This window comes from Haemaphysalis longicornis, unplaced genomic scaffold (genome assembly GCF_048455015.1).
Source record: "Haemaphysalis longicornis isolate Haplotype H1 unplaced genomic scaffold, Haemaphysalis longicornis Haplotype H1 scaffold_9, whole genome shotgun sequence".
Lineage (NCBI taxonomy): Eukaryota > Metazoa > Arthropoda > Arachnida > Ixodida > Ixodidae > Haemaphysalis > Haemaphysalis longicornis.
In genome coordinates, this window is record NW_027526460.1 from 118,486,002 (window position 1) to 118,499,877 (window position 13,876).

Consider the following 13,876-nt stretch of genomic DNA (forward strand, 5'->3'; position numbering starts at 1 on the left):
TTCCCAAGAAACTGTATAGTTTTTGGTGGATGCCTTACAAGTATCACTTAAAAACCCCACACCCGTGTCATTGCTGTTTTTGCTATTTACTCTTTGTATTTTAGTATCATTGATATTGTTACCGCCTTATGCCTCTCTGCTTGGGCCTCCCTGGCCTGCGGTATGTTCTTAAATGAACAATAATAAATTATGTGAAGCCTTGCGGAAAAGTCACCGCACAGAGGGTCGAGAAGGCTGAAGGGAGGTGACGGGTCGGTCGGAGGAGGAGGACGTTTATAAACAATAATGTAATTCACCAATGCTTGAAGCTTATTGTGATTGCGTTCACTCATTGGCAGTTATGATAGTGTACCATGACAACGCAGAGATAGGTTGTCGGGAAGAAGGTATATTTACAAAAGACACCGTAGTCACCGGCACACAGCCGGTTGATGGCGCCAACCCAGTCCAGCGGAAACTCGGACTTCGTCTGCCTTCTCTTCATTCCGTTGGTCGTCGACCAGCGTCTTTCCACCGGAGCACATAACCAGGTAGGGAGAGATTGGCCACATGGATATGCGTTTATGCTTCGTGTAAGTTTCTCGGGAAGCTGGCTTAAGTCTGCGACACAACTTCCCCTCCGAAGATGCACTGTCTCGGTGCCTGTTAGGAAGGAGGAGCAGTAGTAGGTAGATACCGCTGGTGGTACGGCTTGAGGCGGCTCACATGAACCAGCTGAGGTGCTGAGTGCCCAGACAATGTCAGAGGCAAGAGGGGTACAATTTCGTAGGTGGCGGCAGTGACGGCACGCTCGACGCGGTATGGGCCAGTGAAGGGGGACATGAGCTTCTCAGACAGACCAACTCGGCGAGAAGGGGTCCACAAAAGAACCAAGGAGCCAGGAGCAAAGTGTGCAGGGCGGTGGCTCTCGCCATATTGACACTTCAGGGATGCTTGTGATGCCAAGAGTCGATCTCGGGAAACCTGACGTACCAGTTCAGCGTGGGCAGAGTCCTTCAATGCTTTACTGATTATGAAACTGCTCCGTAACTCAATGGGAGAGCTTCATATGCTGCGTTTGTCCGCCGCGCGGTGGCACCACCCTCTCACTGAGGTCACTCCTCGGGCGGCGTTGCGCTGGCTCGAACGGCGGAGCCGCGGCGAGTTGTGTTTGTTTTGTGCGGGAAAAAATGTAACGTGCATATCACGCTCTCGTGATGCGACTTAAGTAGTGCAACGACGATGCCGAACATGTGTTGCGTCCCGGGATGTCGTTCCTTGTACAGCGATACCACAGAAAATGTTTCCTTGTTCTGTTGGCCGAGCGACGGGCAGCTGCGTGAGAATTGGAAGAGTGCCATTCAAAGCAAGCAACGGGAGATTTCAGCTTAGATTATAAGTGTACGACAGTGTGTGGAAATGCACTGTGTGTGAGAATGGAAAAAGCAATGTACCATTTTGACAGCATCGTGTACCTAGAATTGTACAATGGTAACTTAAAGCCGGATTTTTTTTTTGTCATATCAGTCACGTTGTAGCGGTGCTTCTTCTGATGGAGGCGGAAACCAAAAACGCCCGTGTGTACGAGATTTCGGCGCACGTTAAAGATCCCCAGGTGGTCAAAATTAATCCGGAGCCCTCCACTACGGCGCGCTCCATCGCCTGCGTTGCGTCGGCGTGTTAAACCCTACAATCAATCAATCAATGTAGCGGTGCTTCATTACCTGTTTGCAAACTTGTATTACCTTGCGCTCAGGATCGCGTGTAAAAAAAGCTTTGGGACGTCCTTGTGCTTTTACTTTTCATATTTCCGCGAATTATCCCTTAGGGTTCGTTTTGTTTGTTTTGTAACCACGCGTGGCCGATTCCGGTTTCTTATCTGGCGTTTCGCCCGGAGCGCCCATTTGCTCTGTTTGTCGTACGGGACTGTCGGGCAATATTGCTTGATATGGAAAGGGTCCCACTTTGTCGCGAACTTGATTTTTTGTTTCGTTCTCGATGCTATTTCCATGGATCTGGATTTAATAACGTTCCGAGAGTGATGCATGCATACAAACACCGCGCAACTCACTTTATCGACTTTCATTTGTGCACGTCATACTGCGGACTGCTTCTTCGACGTTTGTGTTTCATTCCAGTCTTTTGTAGTGCAGGAGCTCGCTAGCTCGTTGCGTTCAGAAAAGCTTTGCTTCGTTCTTGGATACGTGGAAATATTCTGTTTTCTCCGTGTGCTGCAGAACGCAGTGCGAAAAAATAAATTTTTAAGTGCGAATGCACTTCTTAAGCGAGCCTGAAGCGTCCGCCGCCGTCCGCATAGAAACAGCTGCGGGTGCGCGCGCTCCTCGTCTTCCTTGGCAACGGGGGGAGATGGGCGCGCGCTGCCTGGCCGCTGACATGGCATATACCCACGTGGGGGATTGGCCAAGAATCGGGCGTGAGAAGGGCTAATGCACCCGCGTAAAGGAGTACTGACACGAAATTTCAAAGCTGAGATCCGCTCTACCAATCAAGTACAACGACAACACAAATAGGTGTCTGTGAACAAATGCATCTTTCTTTCTTTGTAGTTGTGTGTGTGTGTGTGATCTCTCTTTCGCGAATATTACCGAACCGCGCAAATTCAACTCGTGCATTCGCACTTTCACATTCTTCCCCTCGGGGAAATGCGGGGAATTTTTGTACGCTGGACCACGCTCTTTTGTCTCCCTTGGTAACATTGAAATTTTTTGTTGCATGTGATAAAATCAGTTTTATTGTTCTTTTTTCGCATCCTGTTTTTGCAAGTATTGCAAAGCGTGGATGCAGGAAGACACATGGTGCAACATATATCTCTTCGTGTTTTGACCCTTCGCGTTTCTGCAGCGTTTTTAGATGCTCTCAAGTATGTACCCACTCATCGAAACGACAATACTATTGGGCTATCTCTTTTAGCGTTCTGTGCATTCCAGAGCAATCAACGGATTCATTAAGCGTAGTCTGAACGACGCGTACTTGGTTTTTTTTAGTTTTTTTATTGTATGATTGATAGGCCAGCAGCAGTCCGTGACTACACAGCTACCGTATATGTGGTAATTACAACTTTGCTTCAAGAAAAGAAGCAATATAGATTTAAAAATCCGTAAACACGACGCCGCAGCGTTTGTGCCAGAGCACACAGAAGCCGTTGCCGTTCGCGACCGAAGTCTACGGCAGTTTACTTCGAAAAATAAAACCCCATTGAAGGCAGGTGATATGCACAATCACTGGACTATTCATCGCTAACTACTACGAAACAAAACTTAATCAGCGCGCAGTAACCAAAAGCAGCAAGCGTTTGCACGCCAAGAGCTTGCCTTTGCTTCGCCAAGAGCTGGCCTTTGCTGGCCTTTGCTAATGATGTTTGCCACTGCGATTATATCCCCCCGAACCGTGTAATGAATTAGGCCTGTGTTACGAGAAGTATTCACACATTTTTGTGTCTTCGTTTACACAGACGTTTGTTTGCTGTTTTCACTGTTTTTTACACGTCTCTTTTTGTTATACTCAAACATTTGTATCCCCACCCCTCATGTAATGTCCCGCCTAGGGACCCTTGAGGAAATAAAATAAATAAAATAAATAAATACGCCGCACGCGCGGCGGCTGGATGACCTTCGTGCGGCGCTGGCGCCTGTACTGGCGCGCGCAGTCCCTATATGAAACGAGCGCTGAAGTTTCGTGACCAGTAAAGCATTGAAGGACTCTGGCGTGGGTGATAATGTCACGAGCATATGCAGTGGTCGGCTCACTTGAAGTCAGTAGAGTGGTGTCGGACGATAAAGTAGGCTCAGGGCCAAATAGAAAGAAGAAAGGAGAATATCCAGCAGTGTCGTGCCGAGAGAAATTATATGCAAATTTGACATGAGGTAGTGTAACGTCCCAATCCCGATTATCTTTGGGGACGTAAATTGCACGCATGTCGGTGAGCGCTTTGTTGAGCCGCTCAGTAAGGCCATTTGTTTGAGGATGCTATGCAGTCCTCAGTTTGTGCTTTGTTTCACAAGCGCGAAGAAGGTCCTCGACAACCTGTGACAAAAAGTACCAGCCACGGTCGGTGAGCAACTGGCGCGGAGCACCATGACGCACGATGACGTCCTCCAGAAGAAAATCGGCGACATATGTAGCACAACTCGTCGGGAGCGCACGAGTGATAGCGTAGCGGGTAGCATATTCTGTGGCTACCGCTATCCAACAATTTCCGGACGAGGACAACAGAAAGGGGCCTAAAGATCTAAGCCAACACGATAAAACGGTTCGGTGGGAATGCCCAAAGGTTGTAACTGGCTGGCGGGACGTAATGGGGGCGTTTTTTGACGTTGGCAAGGATCGCATGCCGTGACATAGCGACGCACAGTCTGGTAGATCCCTGGCTAGTAAAATCGCCGTTGGAAGCGGTCGTAAGTGCGAGCGGCGCCAAGGTAGCCAGCCATTGGCACGTCGTGAGTGGCGGAGGTCATCCGAGCGAAGTTTCTAGGGCACCGCCAGAAGCAGGTCACGTCTATGAGCCCCGAAGTTGCGGCCGTATACGATTCCATCCCGCAGCACAAACGCATTCAGAGAAGGGTCCGTTGGCTCTGAGTGGAGACGGTCGATGATAGGCCGAAACGTCAGATTAAGGCGCTAGCGGTCACCGATGTCTTTGAACTCAGAGAACCAAAAGACACAAATATCGTTTTCGTGCTCATCAGTGTGAGGCTCTTCGACGGGATTACGAGATAAACAGTCGGCATCGCTGTGCAGTTTACCCGACTTGTAGACAACCGAATAATCATATATAGTCTTGGAGGTATAGAGCCCAGCGAGCGAGCCGACCTGTGGGATCATTCATAGAAGAAAGCCAGCATAAGGCGTGGTGGTCAATTATAACGGTAAACTGCCTGCCGTACAGATATGGTCTACATGTACCTACGGCCCACAACAGAGCAACGCATTCGCGCTCGGTTATAGAGTAGTTGCGCTCAGGTGGGGACAAAAGACGGCTTGAGTAGTTGTTACCGGTCGAGGCCTGCCTGTGTTTGGGCCATCACCCCTCCTATTTCATGGCCGCTGGCGTCTGAACGGATTTCTGTTGGAGCAGAGCTGTCAAAGTGAGGCAGGATTCGCCGGTTCCATAGGTGGCCGATGAGCGCGGAAAAAGCCGAAGCTTGCGCTTGGCACCAAGAGAACGCTATATCTTTCTTAAGAAGATCAGTGAGGGGGCCAGCAGTGGCAGAGAAATCCTTGACAAAATGCCGGAAGTACGAACACAGCCCCATAAATTTGCGCACATCCTGCACCTAACGCGGAATGGGGAAGTCTTTGACGACGCGTATCTTCTCGTGATCGGGTTGAACACCGGTGGAGTCGACTAGGTGACCGAGAATCTTGATTTGGCGGCATACAAAATGACATTTTTTGAAGTTCAGTTGCAGACCGGCTCTGCGAAAAACATTCAGAATGTCCGAGAGACGTTCCAGATGAGTCTCAATTGTGGGTGAATAGACAATGACGTCGTCCAGGTAACCAAGACAAGTTGTCCACTTGAATCCGCGATGAAGAGAGTCCATCATCATTTCGAATGTGGCAGGCGCGTTACAAAGTCCGAATGGCATGACTTTGGATTGGAACAAACCGCTAGGTGTTACGAAAGCGGTTTTTTCTCTATCTTTTCCGTCAACAGCTATTTGCCAGTATCCGGACGGCAAATCAATGGATGAAAAGTAGGAGGCACCATGTAGGCAGTCGAGGGCGTCATCAATTCGAGGGTGCGGGTATACATCTTTCTTGGTAATTTTGTTCAAGTGCCTGTAGTCAACACAAACGCGCCATGAGCCATCCTTCTTTTTCACCAAAACAATCGGTGATGCCCAAGGGCTAGAGGAGGGTTCAATAACATCCCTTCTGAGCATTTCGTTGACTTCCCGCTGAATGACTCCTTTCTTGGTCTGAGACACGCGATATGGGCGTCGGTGTATAGGACTGGCATCGCCGGCGTTTATGCAATGCCTCACAACACACGTCTGACCTAAGGGCCGGCAGTCGAAGCAAAAAATGTCGCGATTGGTGGCAAGAAAGAACCGGAGCTGATGTACGCATCCCTTTTATGGCAATTCCAACAGGGGTGTCGCCGGCAAGACCATTGGCAAAACTTTAAATAATTCCACTTTAAGGTCATCCACTCGTAGCTGCACCTTCATGTTCATTGCACTTGAAGTTGTCTTGCCCGTCCTTCGGTTCAACATTACAGAAACCTAAATTCTGGTCTACATTATTATTATTAGGACGTTTATTAGGAAGACTGCATATAATACAGTACCTACATTGGTAAAGAATACAGAAAGAGGTCCCATAGTTTATCACTGTGGGGGGACCTCTTGTTAAAAAATACATAAAAAACGGTAAAACAAGAGCAGTCAGAAGAGATCAGCAGAAATATAATGTAGATTTATACACAAACCAAATGGACACGGTATAACGGTATAGTGAACAATTGCGATGATCGTTCATTACTGATTAGGCCAAAATTTCAGAGCGGAGGTAAAAAAAAATGACGCTTCACTGGACATCGAGTGTCGAAATATAGAACAAAACAGTTTAATTGTGACAAAACAGCCTAGGCTGATTTGTTCAGCCTTCACAAATAAAACAGAGCATGAAAACAGAATTATTGTAAAATAATATTACACAATAAACGCATTACGGGGATCAATCAGGCAACATGCTTTCATTGGGGTGGATTAAAAAAAATTGCAACACAGAAATCAACGTCAGTGAACTGGAGACATACATTTTCCCGGATTATATACGCTTTCCTTCGATTTATAGGGTGAGAGTGAATGAAGGACTATTTAGAAACAAAACATTTAAGTGATCTCTTAAAGGATGATAATGGCTTTCGACTTTTTAAGGCTACCGGCAGGTTGTTCCACAATTTTATCATGTTGAATTAACCGACTGTTTCCCGTAGTTCGCGCGGACTGGAGGAAGCAAGATATTATTTCGCATTGCAAAACGCGTGTTGTTGTTGGTAATACTTGTTCGTCCTATTACATAAAGAAGGTGAGAGTGGCTGAGTAAGTTATAAGTGGTAATTCCTAAGTTGTACAAAACGAGCTCACTGATTGGGAGAAGGTTGAGTGATCGCAAAAGAGGGCTTACATGGGTGTATCTAGGGCTAAAGGTGATTATTCGGGCTGCTTGGTTTTGAATATGCTGCAGTGACGCAAGGTGAGACGGGTAAGTGTTCCCCCAAGATGTTATGCAGTAATTTATGTGACTGTGGATGAAAGCATTATAAAGAGTAATTAACGTGGGCAAGCTGAAACAACGCCGAGCTTTCACCAGTACCCGAATTCCACAGGCTGTTTTTTTTACTAAGGAAGAAATACGTAAATTAAACTTGAGGTGCCTGTCTAGTTGAACACCAAGGAAAGAGCTCTGAGCAGTACTTGTTATGGGGTGCGAGTTAATCATAATAGTAATACTATCAGTGTGCTGGACCCTGGAGCCAAATATCATAAATTGAGTTTTCGCCGGATTAATTTTTAAATTATTTTTTTTGACACCACAAGTTAAGGTTTCGGAGGTGAGAGTTTAATCTCTCAGTTATGGCTTCAGTACTTGTATGGGACGTAAAAATTGTGGTGTCATCAGCATACAATAGGCATTCCATTTCCCGGCTAAGGTAGTGCGGTAGATCGTTAATATATAACAAGAATAAAATCGGCCCAAGAATGGAACCCTGAGGAACCCCAATATTAATTATTTTTGTATCTGACAGCACATCAGATAAAGAGACAATTTGTTCACGGTTAAGTAGATAGCTTTAAATCAGTTTAAGGGGGGGCCCAATTATTCCATATGAAGCAAGCTTACGGAAAAGTATGTTATGGGTAATCGTGTCAAAGGCTTTGGTAAAGTCTATGAACACAGACCCTACAATTTTTCCCTGGTCGATTTCTTTTTTAAATTTGTCAGTTACGGCTATTAGAGCAAGGTTGGTTGATAAGCCATGACGAAAACCGAATTGCCTTTTAGTTACTATATTCTTTTGTTCAAGGTAATTAGATAAACGCTGTTCGAATAATTTTTCAACAACTTTACTGAAAAATGGAAGAATTGAGATCGGTCGGTAGTTTGAAATCAAGGTTCTGTCACCCTTTTTAAACACAGGGATTATTTTGCTTTTTTTCAGTTCCTTTGGGAAAATGCCCGTCTCAAATATAAGGTTAACGATATGCGCAAAAGTATCAGAAATGATGTCGACAATGGCTTTAATGTAGCTTGCATGCATATTATCAAGGCCCGCACTCGTATTTTTAAGATTAAGAATCGTGGAACGTACTTCACTGGGAGTAGTAGGTAATAAAAAAAATGACTGGGGCACGAGTCGCGGACAATCTAAAGTAGGCGGGTCAGCTGAGCTCGGTGGGGCAGAAAAAAAGATACTGAAAGCATTTGCTATATCATCGGGCAGGGTGAGGGTATTGCCATCATGATTTATTTCCGCTATCAGATTCCGGCCTATGTTGTTATGCATAAACTCATTCAACAAACGCCATTGCTTTCAGATGTTGCTGCCAGACACAGAGATTTGGTTTTCGTAGTAAACTCTTTTCGCTTTCTTTAGTATTGACGTAAGTACAGTACAATATTTCTTGTACCGTTGCTTTAGTGCGCTGTTGAATGGCTGCTTTTTAGTCTTCCGATAAAGGTTATCCTTTTTTCGTAGACTTTTGAGCAGACCAACTGTTAGCCATCGTTTTTGCGGAGACGATTGCTTTTGTTGGCAAGACATAACCGATGTTGAAGATAGTATGCAGTGATTTATAATGGTTGCGAATTCAGTGTAACATGACTGGCATCTTTTAGAGATGTGACTCTGGACCAATCTGAATTGCTCGCTAAATTAATAAATTTCGCTTTGTTGAAAGTAGATTTGGTATGATGCGATAAGCGTTTGGGGTTGGGGCAGGGAAAGCGGAGGGCAATTGGGAAGTGGTCGGTGATGTCAACCTGAATGATAAAGGCTTCCGGTGGGATCAGCGCATTCATTAAAACATAATCAATTAAAGTGCCTGAATCAGTAGTAGGGCAACGGGTAGGTAGATGAAGCAAAGATTCAAAACCATAGCCATGGAAGCAATTGGTGTAATCGGTATGCTGGGAGGTCCCGTGAGCTAAAAGGTTAATGTTGACGTCTCCAACTATAATAACAGATTTGTTTTCGTGAGAGCGGGAATGTAATAAATTCTCAAGTTCCAGGCAAAAGTTACCAACCGCTGAATTAGGGGATCGGTAAATGGTACCAATGATAACATTTTTACTGTCAATAGCAAAATCGGGGTCAGTAACTTCAATCCACACTGATTCACAGTCAACTACGTTCAGGCGTAGATCAGATCGCCGTCGGTAGTTGATGCAGGATAAAAGAAATATGGCTGCGCCACCATGACTCGACGTCATACGATGGGAGTACTCTGAACTGTATGAGGGAAAACAGTATAGATTCTTATCGGCATCGCCTAGCCAGGTTTCTGAGACACAGATGATCGAAAAAGGATGTTTTGCTAACGATACGAAAGCTTGAAATTCACCATAGTGTTTTATAAGGCTGCGGGAGTTGAAGTGAACCACAGAGTGATAGGAACCAGTGAAGAATGATTGTACGTATTTAGCTTTGATGTACGCCATTATTACGATTTCTAAAACAGCTCAAGACCAGTTAGCGAAAGATAGAAAGGTCAGACTCGTCCTTGATGCGGATTGCTCGGCTATCAGTTTTTCTGGCCAAAATCTAGCAGTCCACTGTCCACAGAAATTTCCATTCTTTTTCATTTTTGAGTTCCAAGGCCTTTGCAAACAGTTTTTGTTGCTCACAGTCAAGTGATCATTGACGTAAAGTTGTTTTTGTTTCCATTCCATGGAACCCAATCTCTTTTGCTTCTAGGCGGGCCTTTCGTGCCTTCTTCACAAACTCATTCTTTTTTGCGCGCGAAAGAAAACGAGCAATCAAATTCTTTGTGTTTCCTTTGGATGGTACACGATGTACAACATCAAAATCGGACTCTGACACCGGGCATTCGATCTTGTTTCCAATGGCTTGCATAATTTTCACGCAGTCTTCACCTTTAGTTGTTGGAACGCCTTTATTCTCAACGTTGTTCTTTCTCGAGTACTGCTCCATGTCAGCAACCCTACTCTCCAGTTCCTGGTTACGTGCGACCAAGGTTTTGTTTGCTGCTTTGAGCTGTTCCCGCTCTGTTGTCATTTCTTCTATCGTTTCATTCAGGAAAGTAAGGCTGCGTCGGAGTTCATTCAGTTCATCATCAGCTGTTTTCTTTGTCACAGGCAGAGTCCGCTTCAAGTTTCAATTTCAGGTTTACTAAAATATCGTCAACCACTTTGGTTACTCTCTCGTTAAAATCATTTTCAAGTTCTTAAATTCGCTTTGCTAGCTCGGCGTTACTAGGCATGCTAGGCATATGGCTTTAATTTTATTTATCTACTTATTTATTTATTATTTACACATACTGCTGGGCAGAGGCTGAAGCAGGAGGGACACAAAATACAGCTGCCATACACAACATTTTGAAACAGCAGCAACGAAAGAAAAAAAGCGGAAAGGGGAACAATGTCATACAAAAGCAACGAGAGGAAAGATTGGGGAGGGAAACACGCAATAGTTGTAAAAGTTAGAACCCAATTTCACATTTCCGCGTGAATGAGCTCAGTAGATTGTCAACTGCTAGCAGGCAAACTGTCCCACGCTATGGTGTGAGGGAAAAAAGAAAATTTGAAGAAGCTCATTATCATCATCATCACCAGCCTATCTACGCCCACTGCAGGGCAAAGGCCTCTACCATTATTCTCCAATTACCTCGGTCCTGTGCCAACTGTGACCAATTTATCCCCGCAAAATTCTTGATCTCATCTGCCCATCTAACTTTCTGCCGCCCCCCGCAACACTTGCCTTCTCTAGGGATCCATTCTGTTACCCTTATTGACCAGCGATGGCGTAGAGGTAGAGCATCCACCTCGCGTGCACAAGGACCGTGGTTCAAATCCCGGTGCCGGACAATTTCCACCGAATTAAAAAAAATCCGCGTATTGATGGAATTGCACAAGGGGGCTTGGGGTGCGGCCATTGCTGGTAATGCACTCCCTCACTAGAGCAGGATTGGCCACCTTGGTGTAGTAACGGCCACAACCTCCCATGAATACGCCAATTAAAGAAGTTAGTACGAGCCAAATACGCTGTTAAAGAGAGTGCGTGTGAATGCCGGGTTTGACGTGTTCTTATTGGTGTGAAGTAGGGGTCCGGGCTCAGAGCAAGCTTGCGGTTTAAAAGCAGGTACGAAACCTTTAGGCGCAAGACTCTGCGTCGTGACTGCAAAGTTTTAATACAATTAGACAGCATAATGTTAGTGACAGAGCTACTGGCTCATTGAGAGAATAAAAGAAACGAACTGCCCTTTCCTGATTTTTTTCTAACGCATCAATGTGAAATTTAATATACGAGTAGGATTCCAAGGTTACCAGTAATAGTGACGGGAGGGGGAAATAGCCAAGGTGATAATTTATCGTGAGAGAACAAGTGAGTTCAGGAAGTGCTCCCATTCATGGGGGGGAAAGTACCCCTCAATTCGCTTCCCTCTCCCAGAACCGCAGTTGTCACCGACGGCCCAAGAGCGGAATGGCGCCATATATGTTCGACAAGTTGACACTAATCTTTTCGCAATCACTACTTTGTAAGTATCGCTGCGCAGTTCCTCCACCTGATAAAAAAACGGCTGCCGCGACGGCGACCTCATCCCCAGTACTCTTGCTCGGAGCGCAGCAATTTTGCGACTAAGGCACTTCCACCCGAGTCAGTGACCCGTTATCCCGAAAATGCATGCCGAATACCACGTTTCCGTGTTATTCAACTGCTGTGTTCTTATCCTATCTACATTATTGTGCATTCTAAAAAAATGTAGGTGCAGCCTTTACTTCTTTATTTATTTCGTGTTCTCCGTGGACATGTAAAAAAATTCCCCGCATTTCCCCGAGGGGAAGAATGTGAAAGTGCGAATGCACGAGTTGAATTTGCGCGGTTCGGTAATGTTCGCGAAAGAGAGATCACACACACACACACACAACTACAAAGAAAGAAAGATGCATTTATTCACAGACACCTATTTGTGTTGTCGTTGTACTTGATTGCTAGAGCGGATCTCAGCTTTGAAATTTCGTGTCAGTACTCCTTTAAGCAGGTGCATTAGCCCTTCTCACGCCCTATTCTTGGCCAATCCCCCACGTTGGTATGTGCCATGTCAGCGGCCAGGCAGCGCGCGCCCATCTCCCCCCGTTGCCAAGGAAGATGAGGAGATTCCTGGCCAATCCCCCACGTGAGTATGTGCTATGTCAGCGGCCAGGCTGCGCGCGCCCATCTCCATGTGCGCGGACATCGCCGGTGGACGCAGGTTCAGGGTCGCTTAAGAAGTGCATTGCACTTAAAATGGGGAACAAAACCTGCTCCAGTTCAGGCGTGGTAGGTGTAAAGCCGACATAACATAGATAAAATGGGGCAGGAGCACAAATGTATTTTTGCAAAAAAAAACTAATTTGTATATAAAAATGAAACAACCTCACTCAACTTTGTACATCTGGGGAAGCATGGTGATGGAGAACATGTGTAGAGCCGATTACTAGCAGAAAAATAAATATCAATAGTAAAAGGCACACTGCAAAAAAAACACAAATGAGTATTTTCGGGCTAACTAAGGATGCTCCGCGCACGGCATACCGAAGCGACAACACGGCAGAATTACACTTTTTTCGCAGTTCAACAGTTATGCTAGCTCTGATTCATTTTTGGAACCGTTACGCAGTGTCTGAGACACAAGTAGTAGCAACATACCTCTGCAAGCCTGAATTCCGCGTAACAAAATCCCAGCAAGCTCCCCTTGTATACGCCATAAGGAATTGCAACTCCGTCGTACTTAGTCACAACTGTGTGCTCATCCTAGGGTTCTGTCGCACCGCACACTGTACACTCCGCAATCTACTTCCGCAATCTACTTCCCTGCCTACTGTGAATAAAAACTGCTCACACAAACAGTTACGCAATAAACATATTACCAGAATCCACGAGAAAACGTGTATAGACGCAACACACCAAGTAATACAGCTCTGGGGCGGCATGTGCTGATTTAATGTCACACTCCAGGCATTGTCTTCGAGGTAGTCTGCGAGTTGAGTCAGTATTTTAAGGGTCATGCTGTTATTCAATATGACCCGTAGGTGCGGCATTTCCAGAGATTGCGTTATTTGCGTGTGAATTCGACGAATACAAGCATATGTTTTTGTACAATCTCGTGAGTAGTGAGAAATTGGGTTGCGTTCCGGCCACAGATGTAATGGCATATTGTCGTCAGCTTTCTTCAGAAACAATGCCGAAACGGCCATGCCTAGTAATGAAATGATTATTTTTTCGTGGGGGAAAGAAGGAGGGTATATTCAATATATTTTCCGCCTATTTGTAAAGTTCTGCCTTTGTATTATCCCTAGACCATCTTCGTTGCCATTGCAGATGACCCTGTCGTTAACCTCGATCTTATCATGCGCTTGGATACCTCGCCATGAGAATCTCTCCCTCTCGTAGCCGCACTCCTCGCTATCATATTTGTCACCTCGTTCCCTAAACCCATTAGCGTTCTGGTAAACATGATATAGATGAACAGGTACGCTGTTTGCAAGCGGAACGACGTTGAGTTTCAGTTGCTTGACTAATTAGTATTGATTTAACGGGTTATAGAGAGATCTTAGAATGGAGAGGCTGTCGCTGTAAATATGAACCGGAGAAAGTCAGTCGTCAAGTAAGAACTGCAGTAGTCTGACCGGAGCTATTGCCTCCGCG

At 45.5% G+C, this 13,876-nt stretch overlaps 1 protein-coding gene across 1 annotated transcript in view; it reads right to left on the bottom strand.

Moving 5' to 3' along the window:
- Nucleotides 1-13,876, bottom strand: part of LOC144153387 (sodium/iodide cotransporter-like) — a 50,910-nt gene that overhangs the window by 14,809 nt on the left and 22,225 nt on the right. The window lies entirely within an intron of this gene.